We start from the raw sequence: 24,294 nt of genomic DNA on the forward strand, positions 1-24,294 counted from the left end.
TGGCAGGTGGACCAAGCTTTGTTCAGAAGTTTCCTCTTCCACCTGCCTCCTCTACACTCCCAGCAGTGTAGGCTCTTCCCCACATTTCTAAAGGAAGGAAAAGGAAAGATCACCATCCAAGTATTGAACCAATGATGAACCAATACTCCAGCAGAACTGCCCTACAGCAAGGTCATTATTACTTAGAATATGTTACCAAAATTTCTGTTAGGATATTATAATAACCCATGTCACACATGTGCCAAGCCTTAGAGGAACCAACACCTTAGAGGGTGTTGGTCTGATTGTCTAATTAAGTGATGTGCCCCACACTGCAGCACCAGGAGCAATGGCCTTGCCCTGGCAGAGCCCTCCTCAGCCACCTCCTTTGCAAAACCTTTGCAAGAACAGGGAGCACAAAGAAAAGACAGCTGATGTTATGAGTTTGCACCATGTTTTCTCTATATAAAAACAGAGTTTAGCATTATAGATTTTGATTAATTTGAGATAGGCATTTTGTCATGCAATTAAAATGCAATTAGACTACTGTCCTGCAATATTGACTTGATTTATAATCTGCTGCTTAAGTAAATTGTTTTAATATCTCTCTTGAGTCTTTCTCCAGATACTACTTTTTATTAATACATGCATTTTAGGAGACATTTAATCTCATTTTAAATAAAAGGAAAAGAGAAACTGAGTGCAATACATATAAAAGCAGATGTTAACCATTTATGCAGTAAACCTAATCAAGTTACAGTTGGGATGACCTCAGCAATCAAGGGTTTTCTACATGGTTATGTGTGGTTTGTTTCTGTCTCCCAGATCCCAGCACCTGGGCAAAAATGAACATAGTCTATGTTCTCAGCAAATAAAGCCCAGAGCACTCAAAACCAGCAGAAATGCTTGGACACCCCAAGCAAGGAGTGCAGCTCTGGTTCCACCTGCCCTACCTCATCAGCTCGTGGAGCATGCTGCTGCCTGTGAGGGGTTGTGGCAGCTGTCACTGCTCTGCTCTTTCCTTCAGGGACATTGCATTTGATTTTGGATAATTCTTCCATCAGCTGCCACAAGAGCTTCTCTTCACACAATGCATAGCAATCTGGAAAAGTTGTGAAGTTACAGTTAATACTAAGTGAGCTATTTGTATTTGTGAGCTTAGTCTTATTCTGAAGATGATGAGTCAAAGAATGGGTCAGTATTATCCTTAGTAATTCCAGCCTATGACCAGTGATCTGGTCTGTTGTATATGCTTGGGATTCACCACACAAACCTCACCTGCTAAAGCTACACCTCATCTTGCAGCCTCCTGTGGTTAGAAACTGGGCAGGAAAGAATTCAAACCTTGAGTCTAATTGTCTGAAATGTAAGCTCAGCAAGGTCCACTTCCCTTTCACTTTTAAAAGCAGGACTAAATATTTTCTAATTTAGAAATACTATTGAGGATTTCCATTCTTTAGTATAAACAATTCATGGTGAAGCACAAAATTCTGTACTGTAGTCATATTTTTAGTATGTCATGTCCACTTCTATTTATCCTTTTCTTGTATGTATGGCTGAAAATATTTATATAATTCAAAGACAGTTTTAAAAATCCAACTACATTCATTTCCAGTTAAACACAGTATCATGTAACTGTTAAATAAGTGTATATGCTTCTGTATATATAGTTAAGCAAAGCTAAATCTCAAAGGCTTACTGGTTCAGGAAAAAAAAGCAGCATAATTCTTATTGCTTTTTTTATTATTATTTGAAGAAAACAGTTCTCTTGTTTGTATGTATTTACCAACAGTGCACAAAAGTGTGCTTCAGTTGCTTTTCAATACTTTTATTTATTTTAAAATCAATCTTCTCACCATCACATCCACTGCAGATGACAAATTCTGTACATGTAATAGTGTAATTTTAGGGCAGCTTATCTATATTTTAGAAAAAACCCAGCCATGCTGTATTGTTGCAACCACTTGTGTGTTGTCATGTACATAAAGTATTTTAAGGGTGATTTGAATCACATAGGACCAGCAGGCAGTTCATTGAAATGCCTGTGAAAAGACAGTTAACACACATTGATTTTAACTTCTGCAGTAATAAACACAGTGAGAAACTGGCTTGTTAAAAGCCAAGATACTACAGAAAAAAGAATAAAATAAAGTTTAAAAACTAGTTATAGATTTTTTTTAGGCTAGAGTTCCTTGCTTCTGGCATCAACCGTATTTCACCATCCAAAGAAGTTTCAATCCTCCTTTACCTGTTAGCAAAAATCACATCTAATGGAGTCTACAGTCCTGGGAAACAAATGAAAGACTATGAATTTCTAAACAAGCACAGCACTTACAAGAAGCAGTAGAGAGTTTTGATATAGCAGTGACTGAGGCAGATGTAGCTGCAGAGAAACAGAAAGGTGAAAAAAGCAGAAATTCAGAAACAGGAGGGAAAATTCAAGGACATACCAGGTTCATTCACCTGAGAGCGGAAGTTGATGTTAGATGGAAGGAAAATATCTTCAGAAATGCCCTTGATAGATGGGTCCCCATGCTCTAAAGAAAGCCATAATACATATTATGCTGGGAAATGTATTGAGGGGGCAGCTGAAATAGCAATACATTCCCAGGGTTGCTCTTGAGAAATATATTTTCAGAATTGAACACATAAGGCTCAAAATATTATATGTACCCTTTTGTATTGGCAAGTGATGTCCAGAATTAGATTTACCTTAAAACTGTATCAAATAATTTCACAAGTTTCAGAAAGATTACCTGATTGATAACAAATTTTTCAGGGAGCTAAAAGCACAACACTCCAAAACTAGATCCAATATAATATATTTATCTCCAGAAAAATATGAGGTGTGGAAGCCAATAATCAGGCCATCAAATTAGATGCTAGGTTTAGAGCTGCCGATTCCTTACTGTCAAAGTTTGCAAATATTGGCCTTTGTCTGTAGTACCACCTAGTGTCAAAAATTCTTATTTCTGGGCAGAAAAGAACTGGATTGAACTCCATCTATGTTCCTTTATTTCCTCCATTCAAAACAACCAAATCATACAGGAAAGGTGCCCAGAATGCATTTTTCATTATCTTGAACCCAAGGAAGAGTCTTCCATACATTTGTTTGCTTTATGGAAACAGAATTTTGAGCCAAAATAGAGCTTGGGTTTTTGTGATAGCAGACAAAAACTCCCCAAATGTTATGCACAATTTTAAGTATGGGTAATTTTTTTCACAGTGTGAAGTAGAAGAAATTCTATAGGGCTTCTCTGCACTGTAAGTGAGAAAAAGCTATGGTGAGCAAGGCTATGGTGGTGCCCTCTGGGCACTGCTTTGCTTTTGTGGGCAAGCCCCAGAGTGGAATCAGAGAATTCACTAAGAGAGGCACTTAGTGAATTCTAAGTGTACCAGAGAGCCAGCAGCTCCAGCAACAGCCTGAAAATTCATCTTCCCACTCTACACATGTTAATTTGCCCATGTACACTTTTTTTAAAAAACCAAAATATTCTCCCCATGATCCCAGGTTCCCAGATTGCCTAGGGAGGTGCCATGGATGGAGCCTGCCTTCTGTCTGTCCATCTGGCAGGGAAGCCTGCAGGGCAGAGGAGCAGGAGAGCTGGGAGCCCTGGAGCCAGCGCACCTGCCTGCCCGCGGGGCAGGAGAGCTGCCAAGGCAGGCACCTGGCGGCTCCTCAGGAGCAGGGGCTCCAGGCAGCTGGCAGGCTGGGGGAGTAGGGCAGCCCTGTGCTCCTGGAGCCCTAGACCTAAGGAGCAGGAAGCAGGAAGAGGGAGAGACTTGATGGCCACCCACTCTGGGGGTTGCCATGGAGTTGGGCAGCTCCTGAGCCTGGCAGCTGGGAAGCAGCCAGGCTGGCACGGTGACAGCCTGCACCTCACTCAGCCTAACCAGACCTGTGGGATTTCTCTCCTCCAAACCATTCTAGTGGAAAGTGGCTTTGCCCCAGAATTTCTTAACCACTTTGTGACTTTCCAAAAACACAGTGTGTAGTAGAAGAAAAGTTCCCGAAGTATCTATAAGTGCAGAAAACTCACACACAACATGAATTCAAATTAAGTTCGAACAGATCCAGCAAATGTGAAAGTATACACAGCAGGTACATTTACTAAACCAGAACAGAATGTGTTGACTGTGAATTCCCTGGAGATGCAGCCAGCTTTTGTACAAGGGCCTCATGTTACTAATGAGTAGATGCCACGGCAGCTCAATGTATAGCTTGTAGGTTTAATGATAAATTTAATACAGGAGCAGGCCAGAGAAACAACATAAAGATTAAATATACAACAAAAATTTGCAGCAACATCAGTTAATTGCAAAGCTGAGGCAGGAGGTGTTAATTACAATTATAGATGAGCCATTAAGTAATTCACATTAGTGAGCATAGAGCAATTATCAACCTGCTGGTTTTCTTGCTACTTATAATATTCATGTTTTCCTACTTTTTATGAAACATAATAGCTGTATTGAACAATGTAAAATAAAAGTAATGGATATAATGCCTATTTAGGTAACCTACAGCTGTGATGCTCAATATTATCACAATGACATTCCATTTGGAGTAAGACACTATCCAGAAAGCTAGGTATTGCTAGAGTTAGGTAGGAAATACATAATGGGCATTTCACAGATGGACAGATACACTTTGTTTGTTGCATTAAAATTTACAAATACAAATTAACCTTGACTGGACCTGAGGCAAAAGTACAGTTTCATTTATACACCAGTAAAAAATGAAGTCCAAGAGTATCAACATCAGTGTATCTGCTCTGGGGAAAAAAATCATCAATTGATTGAAGAAAAGTAGTCTCCAAGCCTGGCAAATATATGATTCCTACAAGATTCCAACAAACTTGGTTTAACATGACTTACCCAGGAGAGACCATGCCATCATTGTGTTATCATCTTTATCATATAACATATCATCTATGGGGTGCTAGAACAAAGGGGTTGAAGACAGATGACCTTCTCAGGAAAGGTCACTTAGTGCTTACAAGTCACAGCCATGTTCTTCACCATGGATTTATTTCAGAGTCAAGGCTCTTGTCACACTGATAGTGCACAGGCTCCCAGAGGAAGATGGAGTGCTGGTACAGCCCAAAGGTCCTGGAGATAGAAGACTGGCAAAACTAACCTTTCTCAGTGTACTGAAACACAAAGCTCTGTTTTACACTACTAAGACCTTGTGCTTTGTCCTGTGTACACACTGCAATGAAAATCCTTTCCAGTCAAAGGGGAGCTATGCCTCTGTAACCAGGCTTCCTTGGAATGAACTCTGCACATTCAGACTTACAGGATGCTCCATTGGTATATTCCTGACAGTGCCTTACCCTTGATCAATCAAGCCTTTAGAAATTTAATAAAACCACTGTTTGCTTCATACTGAAGCAGAACATGAGCCACATTTTGAAGATGTAACACTGTTGTTTCACATGCTTTTCATATATTTATGCCATTAGTTCAGTCACATTGGAATTCAATACAAGGATATCAAGCAACTACGCAATTTGTCTGAAAAACAGTGCCTTTTTTGGCAGATGTTTATCAATTAACAGATATAACTAGGATATTATAACTAATCTACACATTTTCTGCTTGTTTAACAGTAATTGAAGCTGAATTCATTGAGCACAAATGACATTCCTCCTTGGTTAATGAACAAAGCAAAACTTCGCCCCATTAGCAGTATTATTATCTTCTTATTCATGTTTTGAAGTATTTGTAAGCTTCAATGGAAAGAATAATGGTTAGAACTAACTAAACTTTTTTAACTAATTCCATTACTGTTTACTTATATTTTAACATAAATATGAGTTGCATCTGCACTATTTCTGTGTTTCATTTCTGGATTACATTCAGCAAAATCTGCCCAGCAGATTTCTATATTATATAAGTCAACATGGCTGCTATTTTGAGAGCTTAGCAGAAATAGGAAGGAGCATACCCTTCACACCTTCTATGCAGCAGTATATATACCTAGAGATATGATGTATCTATGTGTTCTTCTTCCTCCGTTACCAAATAGGCTTTCACCCTGTCTTAATTTGGGGTTCTCTGATCAGCTTTTGATCAGATCAAATTTCCAGATGAGACATGACTATTTTCAAGCCTTTGAGTCTGAATGTGCTTCAAAGAATGTTCCCATCCTCCCCAGCCAGAAATTCCCAGTATTTCTGTGATGGAGCTTGGACTCATGTGATGCCAGGGCAGAGAGCAACAAACAAATTATGATTTTCATCTTTATTTGTTCCTTCTCTAAAACTCAGTCATCAGAGAGAGACATGTAAAAGGCAAGAGAATCATGTGTAACTTTTCAAAGAATTTCTGAATCATAGCACATTTTTCCCTTGTGAACATCACACAAAAACTCAGAATATTTTTGCAAGGTTTTTTGGGATTAAGAATAAATACATTGCTAAGGATAGGTCAGTGTAATTCTCATGCTGTGATCTCATAGATGACACCAATCTGTGGGACATAGTCATAATTTCTATTTTGTTTGTATAGGCACAGTTGTGTTTGGCTTGGCATGACTAAATGCTATAAAAAGAAGTAGTCCAATTACAAGAATCTGTACCATACAAGAGGACTGATGTGAGGTAGCTGAAACACTGAGCACAATCCACTTCCAAACAGGAATTGACTGTGTTAAGGACTAGATGATCTTTAAGGTTCCTTCCAACCTAAACCATTCTATGAATCTATGATTTTATGATTCTATGTCCTAGTTACAAAAACCAGCAAAGAGTTAGCAACCAGACTTTTGGAGCCCTTGGTGTTTGAGGCTGCAAGTGCATCCCTGAGGTGATCTTGCCCTGAACAGCATTGTAACTCATAGAATTATTGATCCAAACAGCATTTAACCTGAGTGGGGGCAGGTGTGTGCTCTGCTATCGTGCCTGTAGAGCCTGGCCTTTGGGCTGTTGTGCTGCACATATCCCGTGGCTGCAGGGTAACCTCATTGTCACAGCAGTGCCTGTGTGCAGCTCCCACACAGCACCAGCATTTACATCACCTCTGTGACCTTCCCTTTAAACAGTGCAGCAAGATGGTCTCATGTGAACACCCTTTTTTTTTTCTGACAGTAGAAATTCATGCAATTGTTTTCTTTTGAGAACAGTGTGTAAGATCTCAAATGTTCAAAAGGAATGCACTTCCCATGGATAGGATCGACACAGTACGTGCCCTGGTTGGAGACCTGTTTGATGCAGTACATCTAGGGTTTCCCAACATCTGAAGGTGCATAAGATTATCCACACCATCCTCTTTTCCTTTATAGTGTTAATACAAAAAAAAAAAAAGGGATTTTAAATAACAGTTGACAGTCCCTGAGTGCCTTTCATTCTGGGATCATAAGATAGCAGCACCTTTTGCTGCAAAACAATACCATGTTTTCTTTCTAAAGCCTGCAATAGGAAAGTAGAATTGTTTTTCATTCCTCTAAGTTTATGAGGCTTTCTTTTGTTTCATTTTCAAATATCTTAAAATGTATCAGAAGCTAGTAACTGAAATAAATCAGGTATTAAGGAAGGCTGATCATCCATGTTTTATGAACATCCTAACTTCAGTTTTAGCAGCACTAGGAAATAGAAATGTCATTTTGTTGTAGCTCCTTGGCACTTATGATCACAGCATGTGCAATTGCTGGCAGAAAGACAGGCAGCTGAGAAGCCCTGACACACCATAGTGCAGGCATCCATCATTATGTCACCTTTTGCTATCGCCTTTTATTAAAAACTAAATTAGAAGAGTGACTTAAATGTTATCAAACTCGGTCAAAAGCTAACCCCTGGCCACCAACCTTGCATGCAAATTTTGAAGCAGAAAGAGCAATTTCTAAGGGTTTCTTAGGATAAAACATTGAAGGTGAGGTTATAATGACAAAGTACTACACCTTTTCAGTGACAGTGGTGTGAAGCATTATTAGCAGCTCTATTTATACTATGGAGAAAAAATAGACCTGAAAAAGGAAGATGCAGGAAGTTTCAAATAGAAGATAATAAGAGTTTTGTACCTAGGATAACTCTTTATTTCACTCCATAATTTTTAAAGTTGAAGTTAAAAGTGGCTGCTAAAATAGGCATTCTTTTGATATAAGACAGGGTGAGAGAAAAGATCTAAAGTACAAATTTTTTCAGCTTTTCTGGAGCTTACCATGGTATCATTTTTTGCTATTAATACCTATTCAAAAATGCACAGCTCAGACACTGAAACCCTAAGCACTTGACTGAATGTGCAGAAGAACATAAACACTGTGTCTCCAATTGCTCTCTTTCCTTCTCCTTAGTTCATGGGGAAAAGAAAATTAGATCTGCTCTGGTAGCAGACTCTTAACTCTTGATATACTTGTTCACCTGTTCCAGGCAGGACTCTGTGGGCAGAGATAACAATTTGACTTGTAAGACAGAGCCCTTCCCTCTATGGCTGATTATAACAGTGACATAAAACTCCAGGACCATTACTGTAAGTCCAATAGTTTGGCCCAGGTAGTTTTATAAAGCAAGTCTGAAAGAAATATGATTTCATTTGTTTTATTTTATGTATTTCTTTATAGAAAACTGATTGTGACATAAGATACTCAGGTCCAGAAACAGTTTCCATCAATCACTGGTATTTGATGGGGGTGGTTTTTTATTGCTATTTTTAAAACTAAATAGAAATTTTACTATTTAAAAATAATTAAGAGCATTGTAAACCAAAACACTTGTGCTCCTGAATCCTTTCTGATGCTCTGTCAAACCAGTGAGAGAGACAGTGTCAGAATGAATAGCATCACATCTTCCTTGGCTCTGCAACATCTAACAAAGGGAAGAACAAAGGTTCTGCAGACTGGTTATTTTCCTTTTTCAAGGTGTATTCATATGGTTACACGTGTGGCTAGCTATTACATTTCACCAACACACTGGTTAGCTAACCACACTTTTACATGCAAAGTTACCTGTACTTCAAAGTGGACAACTGGACAACAGCCTAAGGTTCTGTGCCTTAAATTAAAGCAGAGTAGGGATCACACATGCTCTGGAGATGACAGGTCCCAAGTCTCAAGGATTCAATTTAATGTACTAGCAATAAAAGTTAATAATAAAGAACAAAAAAATAATTTTTTCAATGATCTTCTCCTTCTGATAATCAATCCACTTTTTTTTTTTTGGGGGGGGGAAGGGGCAGTGGGAGGGAAAAAGACAAAATTTTATCTATAAAAAATAATCAGAAATTAAAGCCACTTAATAGTTTTTCTCAGTCACTGGGAGCACACAAAGTTTAATGATCAGTGAAACAGTCAAGAGAAAAAGTTGAAAGACAAAACCCATACTGGAATTTGTTACTCCCATCTCTTCAAATGTAATGCACACACTTTACATAATATAATTAATAGTGATTTGTTTTCTAATGGTCCTAATGACAGCAAAAGAAATGGCATGCTATTGTCAGATCCTATGTTGCTTTAAATAAATGCTTAATCTATAAGCAACTCTAAAAATGGTCTGCTTAAAGGAACTGGTCCCAAAATACCATTTAGTAGCATGTCCTATGTGCAGTGCTATCTGAAGTGCTACAAATCTGATATGAGGCTATAAAATGTAGTTTTTCCTTTCTACATGGAGCACACAAAGCAACCAAAGTCACAGAAAGCAATCTATATTGTCCTAGTGTTATCACAAAGAGCACTTTCAAAATGACCCACTCAGAAAGCTAATGTTCTCTATGATACAGGTAAAATATAATTAACTGTAACCCTATAAAACATTCTGATAAATATCTTATTTGTTAGACTACTTCAGCAGGATTGATCTAATCAGAAATCAGGTTACTTTCAGAATTGGCTAAAACTGCCACTACCTGGCCACAAAGCAGTGAGAAACAGACTATGTTCATTTAAGCATGAAGTGTTCACTGGCTTCCCTGCATTTACTAGAAATATGACCTGAGCTTCTGGAAAGGTCTTCAGCCATTGTTTCCCTAAAACAAGAGCAAACTGAAGGGCAGCTCTCATATGGCTGCTGATACCACTGAAGGGTCTGTTACAAGGCTTGCTGCTTGACTTGTAATGTGCAATAAGAAGTTTCTTTATACAGCTGAAGGGCCTCCAGATCACATTTAAGGATGATTGTATTTTTTCTTAATGAAGGCTGCTCCATTTCACAGATTCTGTACCATTAGTTATTCAGGTGCAACAGCACTGGAAACTAATCCCCTTCCAAAGGAGAAAAAAATTCTGTCCAAATTAGCAAGACTTTAATACAAATAGAGGGTAAGCAGAATGAAATAGTCAGTGTTAGAGAGCAAATATCCATGGCTTTTTTATATATTTAATTTGTTTTAACCTAGTCCCATTGCCCAGATGTTCATTTGCAGGTGGACTTCAGCTTCCAGATTTTATTTAATCTAAAATCCACTTTAGGTGTACTAAGGCCAATCCACAGTGTGAACTGAAGGAAGCAAGTGGGGGAATGTCAGGAAATTAATTTCAAACATTCACTCCTGAACACTATGTCCATATTGTCCATAAATAAAGGAGGAATTTTCCCTCTGGTCTAAATTTACTTCCTCTTTAAATGGCATAAAGTCCATTGCATTATTCTCTGCTCATTCAAGAGCTGACATTTTTCATGCTCATGTTCAAATCCAACTTGCTTGTACTGGAAAAAGTCTATTTCATAAACCTGGTATACAAGTAACATCAAAGGCAAATCAGAACAAAGTATTTCTTCTTAACATGAGACTGCATGTCCCAAACAAGATTCCTGCATTTGCATCACTCTTGTAAAGTGATAGATATATTCATCATGCCATAGACAAGAGCTGCTGACACTTAATGCTGTTTCTTCATGTTCTGAATTTATGAAAAATGCAGCATGAACCACTCTATGCATAAAATTTGTACTTGTTGGACATTATTAATAGAGAACACAAAGCCTCTATAGGTATATGTATGTACATGATCCTTTAAACTATGGTTCACACTGCAATTGTCATTAATTTTAGAAGTCATCTAGTCATATTCTTGGACAAAACTTTGAGAGTCCAAGAGTAAGCTCACATGTACGCAAGAATGATAAATGTTTTCCTCACAATTTTATTCACCAGCACAATGCTCATCATTTAATGTAATTCATTATGTAATTCAGTAATGACTTCTAAGTAAATAAATACTTTAAAATCAAATAAAGCAGGGAACTTCAGGCTTGTTAGGCTTGTTAGAATTTTTCAGTGAAACTTCTATTGTTTGGGAGAGACTATTTATGAAAGGTTTTTGTGGGATTAGCATGAATGACACTTACTAGGACATGGTTCTGATCTCTAATATGTACATGCTAGACATACAGAAAGCAATGCAGACAACAGAAGCACTCACAATCACAGGAGATCTTTCAATGTACCAGACTTTTAGGAATGCTTCCTTCTCATGATACTTTTCTTATATCTGAAACTATTTATTAATCCAGAGAGACACTAAAACTGTCACACATGCACTAGAGGGGTGGTTTCCAGACTGGTTTGGTTGTTCACTCCATCAACTAAGAATTTCTAAACACAGATACAGTATTTTTTTATTTATTTATAAAATTTGTACGTTTACTCCAGTACTAATATATTACATATATTATAAAACATACATGAAAATAGAAAAAAGTGTGAGATAATCAACTATTTTAAAATTTATTTTATTAACAGTAAAAAATCATAGAATCATAGAATCATACAATGATTTGGGTTGGAGGGGACATTAAAGACCATCTAGCCCCAACCCTTCTTCCTTGGGCAGGGATGCCACCCACTAGATCAGGTTGCTCAAGGCCCTGTCCAACCTGGCCTTGAATACTTCAAGAGATAGGGCACCCATAAATTCTCTGGGCAACATCAGAAGTGCTTCTCCACCCTTTGAATAAAGAACTTCTTCCTAAAATCTAACTTAGACATGCCCTCTTTCAGTTTAAAATTTTTGGCTTTTGTTCTGTCACCATCTGCCTATTATAACAACTCCTCTCCTTCTTTTTAATCAGCCCTCTTAAGGTACTGGATGGCCACAATTAGGTGTCCCTGCTGTCTTCTCTCCTCCAGCCTGACCAAGCCCAGCTCTCTCAGCCTGTCTTTGTAGAAGAGCTGCTCCAGCCCTCTGATCAACTTTCTGGCCTCCTATTTACCTGCTCCAACAGCTCCATGTCTTTCCTGTGCTGAGACCCCTGAGCTGGATGCAGCACTGCAGGTGGGGTCTCACCAGAGCAGAGCAGAGGGACAGAAACCCCTCTCTCACCCTCCTGGCCAGGCTGGGTTTGACACAGCCCAGTCAGTTGGATTTCTGGGTTGCAAGCACACATTGTTAGTTCATGTCTGGATTTTCATTTTTCCTCCAAGGCCTTTTCAGCAGAGTTGCTCTCAATGAATTAATTTCCCAGTCTGTGATCATATATGAGACTGCCCCAACCCAGGTATAGCATCTTGCAGTTGAACTCGTTGAACTGCATGAAGTTCTCAGGGACCCACTTCTCAAGTTTTTCTTTTTTTCCTACACTCCAATGGATTGCTTTGAGCATCCTGACACATGCACACATCCTACTTTGGAAGCCACAGAACAAGAGTACTCAACCCAAAGATATGAGCCTGAATCCTTTATCTGAATCTAAAAGTGCAAGGACTTGGTTTCTCACAAAAAATTCTTCCAAGTAGTCTTGACATTGCTCTGATTGTTAAGATGGTATTTTCCTTTCATTTGAATTCTTCTCTCTCACCACTAGCAGGAACATGCATTGTCATTTCAGTTATCATAAGTCTTGATCATGTGAAAGACAGCTCACTCGAATTTCAGTATGTAGTAATGACATCTATATTCAGCAAAACTGCTGTTATCCAATAGAATGCTGAAAAAGTTGTCTGCTAGTACTTCTATAAGAGCGCTCAAGTTACTCTCAAATTATTCTTATTACCCAGCCGCCTTTCATACATACTCAAATAACTCTCAGACACAAATAAACAGTCTTAAAGTTGCTCACAAGACTGCTTATTCAGTCTTGTTTAAGCTCTTAACATAATTGCTTAATACCCATTTCTAAGACCCAAATACAAAGTCCCCAAAAGCATACTAGTCTTTCTTTACTGAATACCTGTCTCTGCTTCCCTGATTTCCCAGGTGCTCCATTCAAGTCACTAATACATGTGCAGAGTGCCTTTTCCAGAAATATATGAACCCCTCTCTTCCCTAATGGACCGCTGCTAACCAGGTTTAGCATGTGGGAACCAAATCTCTGCCCATGCTGTGGTAAGCCTGAAAAATCTGTTGCAGTCAACAACACAACTAATTTAGTCTGCTGTGATGGTAGGTTGTACACCATTTGTATAATGGCAAGCTCTTAGAGAACTCACATAATGGCTGGAAAATAGAGCTCATCCCAGGAGATGTGGGATTAACCATATGGCTTTCAGTTATTGTGAGGGGCAAGGTATGCCACCTGCCTTCAAAACTGATCTGCCGAAAGCTGCAAATAGTCAGAAGGTGGGCCAGGCCAGGTCTGGACCCCTAATGACTAGACAAATCAGGGAACAGAGACATTTAAAGCTCTGCTTATGGTCTTGAGCCATGACTAAAGGGTTTCTTTTTTAATAAAAAGTATTCTCACTGACACAAACAGACTTATCCCTGCTGGGTCTTCATCTGGTCCTGCGATACTTTTCACTATGTAAGAGTTCAAGATGCAAGAGAAGGCACAAAAAGTTCCTTTATTCATATGGGAAAAGAAAATACCATTCTTTTTAGTCAGTAAATTTAAAGTCACCTAATACATGAACATGAAAATCTACTGGTAAGATCATAACTACGGTTACCTTTTTAATACATTGTTGTGGAGTCCCAGGAATGATGCACAGTCATAATTTAATCATGGCAATAACAACATTACCTTTAATAATCAATGAACACAATGAATTTTACATTGCTGATATAAAATCATTAACATGCCTTGTCATTCCAGTGTATCAGCAAGTAGTTCATTTTGCAACAAAGTCATCCCACTGTACCAGTTAAAAGGAAGCTCACTCCATCCAGGGCTGTATTATTCATACAGAGATCTTTCTCCCAGTTGAGAGACAGGTTCCAGTCAGATCCTGGGTGTTCTGCCTCCCTCTTACGTATGCAAAATTGTAGAATTTTAATTCAAAATGCAGAAAAATTATGCTATTTGAAAATTAAATTCTGCTTCACAAGGTTCACGTGTTTACAACTCCTTTTTCTGGACATTTGAATAAGAAAAGTTTCATCCATACAAATGCCCACAAAAAGCCATTTCTGAATCTATAAAATGTATGTGTTTTAGTTTGGTTCCAAAACAATAATTGTCTTAAGTGGTAGTGGAGACTGCTTATATGCTTCAGAGTGAATTGAAAACAGTATGATAGGTTTTGCCTGACCAGCCACAGCCTGCATATGAGATTTTGTTTATGAATTCCTGAAGGAAGAAGACACTATCCTAGATCTACACAAACTGATCTTAATGTTCTTTGACCGTAGCAAAATATTAAGAATCATGTTTCAAACTACTGGCATGTAAAATAGATAAGTCAAGATTAGGCAAAGTGTGCCCTTCCAATAATAAATAATTAAGAATTCATTCTCTGCCAGAGAATCTTTTTTAAAATATTATCATGCAGAAAAGACTTTTTCAAAATACATTTACCTACATTCCCTTCTCAGGGCAGGAACTACATTCACTTCACAGTCTGTGAAGCTCAAAGAAATCCTTATTGCTGAGAAAACAAAAGTAACTATTGATACAGTCATGTCTGGTTGATTTCTTGGAATTAGGATGATACTTGGTCTCACTGACTGCAGTAGCAGCCTTTATTGAAGAACTGTTAAGAAATGTAAATGTAACACAAAAGCCTGGTTTGTCAAAAATGAACATGGAGGGAATAGGGAAAAACAAAGAGAGCAGGACAGAAGAGTCAGATCACTGCTTTAGCATTCTCCTGAGCACTGAGAGACAGCTTCCCAGTACACCTGAAACGTAGACTTGAAACCATCCATGGGCCCTGTATAGTGTCAGTGCAGACACTGCTTTTTTTCAGCCTGGTCAAGGATATGTGTCACAATATGGTCTTCTCAAATTTTCATGGTTACAAGTCAGAATTTCTTACATATTCTTTCTGTTTGCAATGTTACAGTCACACAGTAAATTAAAATGGCATTTTTCTGATTAAAATATTTCTCCAGCAGCAAGCTGCAGAACTGCAACAGTACCTAGCACCGAGATTTTTTTTTTACATATCTATTTGCAGAAAATTAAATATGTGGTTTATGTCCATTTTTATGCTTAACATAACAGCAGCTATATCAAAAAGTTGGTACAGATTTGGTCCAAGCTTTCATATATTATTCTGCAGATGACAGAATGAAGTCCCATAAAAATGTTTTCAAATAAACATAAACATTTATTTAAAGTAGTTACTCCCAGGACAGGTACTTTTCCCCAGAAATACTACCTGCAGTCTGTTTCTGGAAACATCTTTGCTTTAAGTGGTTTCTGTAGTGTTTGCAAAGCCTACAGACATACAAGCCACTTAGAATACAGCTGAAACTGTGAGTTGTCACACCCTACAGCAGTTTGTAGTGCCTACAAACAAAAGTAAAAGTCAGACCAATTATGCCTTGAACACTGAACACTACCTGTGTGACACTGATAACCAACTAACCTTTTTCATTCCTGTATTTTTGTAATACCTCAAGCATAGGATATGCTTCCCTTTCCAGCTCCACCCACTCCTGACCTAAGAGCCCTCATTCAGGTTAGGGTGACTTTCACCTCCATTTGCTCCATAAGGTCAGACTGACTGTCTATTTACTTCATTTTCTAACAAAATTTTCACCTTGTCCAATGCAAACTCATAGAATACTCACTCTCACTAAGCGTTGCAGATTTTCTTTCTCTGCCTTCAAGTCTCTTACTGAAACTTTGATTCATAGCTGAGACCACTGGCAGCCATGCTAACCATTATCTCAGTGTGTCCTCACACTCACTCATTTTAGGAAACAGTTCTCCTGTCCTGTGCATAGACTGTAAACTGCTTAGGAAGCCACAGGCTAGGACCAGCACTCTATGCGCAAATAGAAAGATAAAATAGGATAAAAAATAGCAATTTTTGTAAGGATGAGAAGCATTGGTAAAGAAGAGCAGTGCTTCACATTGCACCACTGAGGCTTTTGATCAGTATCAACCCAAAAAAGGAGAATGACACACACTAAGCTGGTAATAGAGATTAATTTCTAAAAGCATCCTAGAGCTATTTTATGGTAATCATTCAACTTAAGCCAGGTAAACCTACAAGATACAAGGGGAAGGAAAGTTCAAGACATGACAGAAGAAACAGAGAGGTGGGGGGATTTTTAAGAAAGAATTCTTTTGTTTATCTAACATACAATTTCCCCATAAGAAGTTCAATTTTTCCACAATGGTTACTCCACCTTTATACCAAATTACTTGGAACATAAAGAGCTCATTTAATACAGGCATTTTTGTTTACAGTGTTTAAAAATTCATAAAATTACTGCATAAGCCCACTTGCTGAGATTCATGCTATTCTTCCCTGAAAACAGTGTCATACCTGCATAAAAAAAAAGTTGGTAATAAAATGGGGGAAAAAGGTGAAAAAATTATGTGCAGAACTACTTAGAATATTTAACTGCCTCAATTTACACTGAAGAAAATACAGTAATTAAATAATTATGGAGCTTATCAGAGCAATATATTTTTTAACATTAATTTCCATTAGACATATAGTGGTCCCTAACAAAAAGCAGGATGTGCCACAATGCCTACTTGCCATGAAACCCAGTTTGCATATATGTTATATAGGTTTTTCTACAGAAATAAAAAATAGATTGCTTCTTTGGTTGTGGCTTTTTTCCTAAATGGAACACTCAGAAAATCAAGCATCCTTTACAGAAAAGAAAAAGAAACTAATATTTGAGGGCAGCATAAGAGAAGAATAATCAATAAAAAAAAAAAGTTTTTTTTTTCTTTTAATTATTGTGGTAGCATTTGGGGACCTTACATTTGGATCGAAAACCAGTGCGTTTGGAACTGTGCAAGAATATTAAAAAAAAAAAAAAAAAAAACACCAGAGAAGAAAACATTCATGTTCCTACCACCTGAACTTCATCATAACTTGATTGTGATTTTATAACACTTAGGTACACTGAGCTTTGTACTCCACTCAGAATGCAAAGCACACATGCACTTTGCAGTCAAGTGCAATTTTTTTGCTTTATTCAAGTTAGAATAGGAAAGGTCTGTTTAGGTGTACAAGCACTTACAAAAGCTTTAGATAAAAGCATCTCTCTTAGGTAATTCAGAATATTTTTTACATAACAAGATAAAGATGAAAGAAATTTGCTTCCCAAAATTGGGACAGAATACCAAGAAAGCACATAGATTTGGTTCTATAAGCTATCTGAAAAATTTTTCATCATTAAAAGTCATAAAAATCTTGAAAATTTCTGATATGTTCAGAAAAATCAGGGTACATAACCACTTTTTTGGAATGTGATTTTAGAAGAGTTCCAGCTGTGGTCAACCCTTGACTTTGTGATGATATAGAAAAACTATTGAAAAAATAGGGGTGTGGCATCAGCCTCAATGTGTTATTATCTATGGACATCAAACTTGGTAAGTACAACTTACCAATCCTGGGGTGTGCATGATGGCAGAAATTTTTAGGAAAAGAAGAATATAAGCACAAGAAGTTAGTCATTGTGTTAGACTGAAAACATCCTCCAAAAGTGTCATCAGGAATTCTGTTTGCTAAGACATCTGCTAAAAGATCTTCTTGGAGCTTGAAACTTTGCCCATTCTATGCCTGAGTGATTCCAGGAAACAAAGATTCTCTGCTTAACAATCTCAGAAAGCATGAAAAAAATTATTTTATTTACTACTCAATAAATAAATATTCCATTTTGCATGAGCTTTGCTTCATGCTTGTAATACCCTGATGGCAAGTACTGCTCTATCTTAAGTACCAAGTGCCCTCTTTTCCTTGTCTGTATAGATATTATTTTCAGACTGGCCACCAAGAGGAATGGACATTAACTTCTGTAAGTAACTTAGCATCAAGAAAATAGTTTCTTTTTGAATTTGGCATAGCAAAACATTGAAACCATAATCCTCTGTAGTGGCCATAACCTGAATCAGAAAATCAATATATAGATATAAACATCTACCATAAATGTATGTATGACAGGTTTATAATTTTATTCATACACTCAGCATACTAACCCATGAACAGTTATGAAGTTCATCTCTTGTTTGTGATCAGATAAAATTAAAAAACTGGATTTGTGATATTACCACATTATTTTAATGATGATGCTAAAAGCATTATGAGTAAGACAGTATTTAATTCAACAAAATCTGTCTACTTGCCTACTCACTAATTAAGGGAAGACACATAAGTAATTGTGGTGAAGAGTATTAACGATAAAAGGAGAATGCAAGGCTGCCTCAAAATCATAGGAGTTGCAACAGTCAGATGCTGTTGCTTCTCAGATATTTTTCCAAAAGCAGCTTTTGCAATGCATGATGCTGCAATACCTTCTCCTTATGAGCTAGGAGATTGGTAATTATTTTTCTGGTCAATTCAAACCAGCCAAGTTTTGCAAAAGGTAAGTCTTCCTTTCTTGCTGTTTGTCTCCCTTGTCACCTTATCTTGGCTCATTTCCCTTTCCTTCCTAGCAAACAACTATTTGCATAACATTGCAAATGTCAATGAGGGTTGTTTTAAAATTTTTCAGAGGTATTTTTTATTTTTCTTTTGCTGGTCTGACAAATTAATTTGCATTTTAAGCAAGATGAGAGAATGAGTGAAAAAAGAAATCCAGTGTTAAAAGTGTGATTAGCTCTGATTTCAAGATAAGCCAATTTCTTGCTTCCTGCTCAGTGGGACTGATTGGCCATACAAAAGATTTAAAAACTAATATAGTTGTTTTGATCAAGATTCTTCCTTGGGAGCTGGTAATGACACTCACTGATACATTCCCTATGACACCTGGGATGAATCCAAAGGAATCAGCAAACAGATTGTGGCACATTCTTTACTGGCTACATTCCACTAAAAAATGGGAATATCTGTCACACACCTTTCTCCCTAATATGAAACCCAAGTGAAGCTAGGGTAGCAGTGCTTCATAGCAGGGTAATTCTCTGGGATCCCAGAAATGGCAATTTTCACATTACTAATCTGCTGTGGCACAGCCTGAGTTCCATGCTGAGCTCTTCAGGTTTAGTTGAGAATGTTTAGTCTCCACTGTTAGTTTAGTTTAGTTTAGTTTAGTCTCCACTGTGTATCCACCAGTTCTCCCGTAGGTGCCACAGTCCAAGACAAGAGGAGGAGAAAGATGATGGCATAGCAGATGCCTGTTCACACCCAGAAAGCCATCTCCAATGGCTTTCATGGATATAGACAGGCAAAATGGCACATGGATAAAGAGAGGCAAATGGCTGGATCACTCATAGTTGCACACTTTGACAAAATTATTCAGTCAAAAGCTTTTAAGAAAGCCTTTAAGAACTATGTAGACAAAAGTGTAAAAGTAAACCTTTTGGATGAACCAAAGCTATGCTTTCTTCATATGCTTCTCAGTGAATTCAAGCTGAATGCAACCTGAATACTCTGTGAATACATCAGTTAGTGAACTGATGTTTCACTGCAAATGTATATTCCTCAACTCACCTATTGATATCAAATAATGTTGTGAAAATACTGCTTCCTCTTTTGGATTACTCCTCATGTCTGATTTACATCTTTTGTAGCTTCTCCAAATTTGTCCTGGTTTAGGGCAAATTTGGGAGAAAACCTCCAAAGGGGGCCCCTCCAGAAAGCAAACCCACACAGCCCCTCTCCCTGACTGGTTCAGGAAGGATTCCTCAGAGAGAAGTGGAAAGAGCCTGATTCTCCTTAACTGTCCTTTTGTTGCCTTCAATAGCCCTCTATACTCTTCTAGGGATATGGTTATCCATCATGATTGTGCAAGAATAAAGATTTACAGGCTAGAACCAATCTATATATAAATAATATACTGAATTCCATGCAGCAAAATTACACATAAAAGTGCATATAGGCCCCAAAGTGAGAAAAACTCATCATTCAACAAGGTATCGCCTCATGTTGGTTCCAGGCAAGTTAATTCTTACAGTGGGAACAACAGGTAGCTTAGCAACAGGAAAACACAAGATAGACAAACTGATATATTATATCCAGTGCTTCAGAAAGGCTAACTTTACAAAGCCAGGAAAATTTGAACACAGATAAAGTTATTTAAGAGGATTCCAAAGGAAGGTCTCACCAGTGTAGTGCACAGTAGCTCGAATACTTTGCTTTCTCTACTGAAAATAGTTACCAGATACATCCTTGTGCTAAGTTTCCTTTCCACAGACCTGTCCTATTGCCATACCCTGGCTGACCCAGATCACTGTCCTTTGCTGTCATTTCTAACTGATCAGTCCCTAGCTTCTGGAAGAAATTCTTATTATTAGTCCCTAAATGCATTAGCTGGCACTTTTTATTATTAAATGTAACACTATTCTATTACTGCAGTCTTTTAGCTTCTCCAATTTCTTCTTTGTATTGATAATACTTCCCAAATTTTGTCATATGTGAATTTCATTACTACATTCCTACTACTTCTGCCAAGATTCTTAATTAAACAATTATATGAGATCAACCTCCAAAACCAATCCTTGAGGAAATCTACAGACAACCTATTTTTCATCACACTTATTCTTTCAACCAATCTGCTGTCATATTGTCGTTAGCCAGTTCTTCTGTATTTTTTCTATTTTGCTGTTCTTCATTTTAACTAGTATCTTCCCAAATAGTGATGTATTGAATGCTCAGATGAAGATCAGATAGAATGAATGAATTTCCATTACTTTTCATATCATCTGAGACTGATAAAGAGGCTTACAATGACATGTCTCATAGTTAGGAGTCTTAAAATGATTAGTTGACAAAGCTTGTATGATTTACATACATATTAAAAACACTAGGAAGTAGGGAAATTTCAGAATAGATATGTGATCAGCTAAGGAAACATCTTTAAAGAAATAAAAGTTTTCAGCATATGAATAACTAGGTTGTGATCATAACCAAGAAAAATTGTGGAGAAACACAAAAACTTAAGACAGGAATACAATTAATGTCAAGAATTTTGCTTTTATAGGAAACAGGCCTTTTCAAACAGAAGTGATTTCATTCTTTCATAAGACTGATGAATGGAATTATATACCCTTAATATATAGCCTTGAAAACTATTTGACGTGCACTGCATTGCACTGTGATTAATAAATGGGCATCATATGCTATCAATGAAGCATGTGGTATACAGCTTAAAAGGTACCAAGGACATTATATACTGGGAATCCTAGATTGACTCCTGGAGTCATCTAAAGGAGTGCACTATTCTCTCTCATCTCTATTATATACTGTGCCACCCAGGAAAGCCCAGGTTATGGGCTAGCATTTATTGTTTTGTTTTTGTTTTTGTATTTCATGAAGTGGAATCAGAGAGATGAAGAGAGATGAAGTCTTGTGAGAAAATTACAGGAATCGTTCTTATTTGGAACTTTTTAATACACAAAGCTTGCCTATGCAAGTGAACTTGAAATACCTTTTGAAAATGTATTAACTTATTAAGCAAGCAAAGTCAGAGTCATCCTGAAAATTCAAGACAGTCTCTGAAAAGGGGACAGACCATTCCTGTGATCATACTAAAAGACTGACAGACAAGGAAGGCTAAGAACTTGGATGCAATATGGTTAAGAGTCAGTATTGGATTCTACCTTACTGGAATATACCTTCAAGAACTCTTCTCACTGAAGAGTTTTCCACTGACTGGGTGTGTTTTTCAGGCTGTCCCAAAGTCACTAGTTCAAGGCTTGGTTCTATTCAAAATTTTCATTAGTGAGCCAGTCAAAAATTATTACATGACTATGCAGCAAGCAGAGTGATAAATAATGATGAGGAAAATGATGAGGAATCATGCAGAACAGTTTCTCTCACTTGCTAAGTTTGGCTTCTATTTAAACAGCATAGAATTTACTAATTCAAAATGCAAAGTTCTATTTGCAGAAACCAAGAGAAGAGGTAAAATCCACAAGCATGATGGATTGTATCCTGAAAGTATAGTGACTATAAAGCATGTAAGAATCATAGTAGAGTACCGAATAAGCATAAACAGCTGGTGCATGCTACCACTATCCAAGGAGATTGCATCTAGATCTAGATTTGTCTATTCAACAAATTCAGTCATTGGGGAAAATGTGTCACTTCATTTGGCTTCTCATGTGCTAATCAATTCCTAATTATCTTCAAACATATTGACCTGCTCTCACTGTCTGTGCCATATAGATTAATGAATGACATTCTAAAGAACACAATATTACACTTGGAGAGAAAGGGATTCATGTATTATTCACTCTGCATAAATATATACTGTTACCTCTTTTTTGATCTAAGCCAGACTTTGGAATTTGCAGGTTGTTTGTATGAAGAGATGCTGATAATGCAATCTTGTTTATTTACATCAACACTTAAAATTAGGAAACAGAGAACTAAATAAGTCTCTTGGTTTACAACTCTGCCCTGGAATTCTCAAATAAACACTGAATTTGAAGCACATTGGTATATTAAGAATGTATGCAAGTATTTTGTACAATTTAGAAAGTTAATCCTGAACTATACATATTTTCAGAATTTAATACTTTAAAAAGGAAAACATCCTTTATCAACTATCGTCTTACTCCAAACCTTGGACTTTGCCAAGGATAGATACAAGACTCTATTTGCAGAGACATGAACAGTGATAGCACAGTTTACAAATCCCTCTCCTAAGAAGAGATTTTATTTCTTACTGTAGATTTTCCAGTATTCTATGTATTCTTAGGTACTCTGCATCATATAGTGAAACCCTTTACAAGAATATGTGTATAAATATTCTTAACAGGAAAATATATTACTGTTGCTGCATCAGGGCCCATATGCTTGCTTACTTCATAGGAGCACGAATGTGCTATTTTAATTCTCTCTTTACTGCTTTCATCTGAAGAATATTTTCCACTTCTAGTCCATGACTAAACACATAACTAGAGTTATTACAATATGAAGAGAAGTAAAAGCTGGGGCAAGAAGAGAATGTGGCCAGAAGAAAACAGGAAGGGGAAGATCCTTGTACTCTACTGCTGTGGGTATCATGAATGGGGGCCTGTAACCAGTGCTTCTATACAATGGATACAAGTGTGAGAAACATAAAGAGAAATTACCAGTTCTAGTGTATCAGTAGAGAAATTATATCCGATAGAGAAATGTGGTGGAACAGCTCCCATGATTAAGTGTTGTAATAGCTTTTCATGCAAGTTTTTTACATCAGAGGACAGATCAACACAGGTGACGTCGTGGTATGTATCTGCTACATATCACCTGATCAGAAACACCAAGACAAAAGCTTCTTTAGACACAATACCTTCGTGTGCCCTGGTAGCATGGGGACTTCAGCTACTCTGCTATCGACTGGGAAAACATACAGCTTGGTGCAAACAATCTGTGAGATTTCTGGGGTTGTTGTCAAAAAGTTCACTTGCTCCTAATGAAGGGGACCAGCTAACTAGGGATATGCTCTGCTGGACCTAGTACTCTCACAGAGCTAAGAACCAGCCAAGGATGTGAACGTCAAGGGCAGCCTTGGCTGCAGTGACTTTAAGATTGTGCATATTAAAATTCAGAGAAAAAGTGAGCAAGACAAATAGTAGACTCAAAACCCTAGACCTAAGGAAAGTAAATTCCAGCTTGTCATGAATCTGCTTGGCAGGGTCCCATGAGAAACATTTTCAAATAAAAACTGAAAACTTGAGGAAGTACATACTTGCTTTTTGAAATACTTATAAGTTCATTACACTTCTACTGTTTAATGTTCATACTTTCACTAAAGTAATAATAGTAGAGAGAAGAGTGAGGATCATTAATCACTATATACTCAGCTCTTCAAAAATGTGACCTAAAATTAGAAGACTGGGCTAGAGTCTAAATATGAAGACTGAGCAGTGATTAACATTTGTGTAAGATATGCAAAATGGGGATATTATGCATATACTTCTTATAATGAATAGCTAATATTTGTATGATGAGTTTTAAAAAACTGATGTGTCATAATTGGGCCCTAACTGCATGTACAAGGTGTATACCAAGGTGGGAAGTCTATCAAGAAAATATTGCACCTGCAAAAGTTCATCAAAATGAATTTGGGGCTTTCCAAATTTTTGGAAGTCTATGCAT

Source organism: Molothrus ater, chromosome 3 (genome assembly GCF_012460135.2).
Source record: "Molothrus ater isolate BHLD 08-10-18 breed brown headed cowbird chromosome 3, BPBGC_Mater_1.1, whole genome shotgun sequence".
In the NCBI taxonomy this organism is placed as follows: domain Eukaryota; kingdom Metazoa; phylum Chordata; class Aves; order Passeriformes; family Icteridae; genus Molothrus; species Molothrus ater.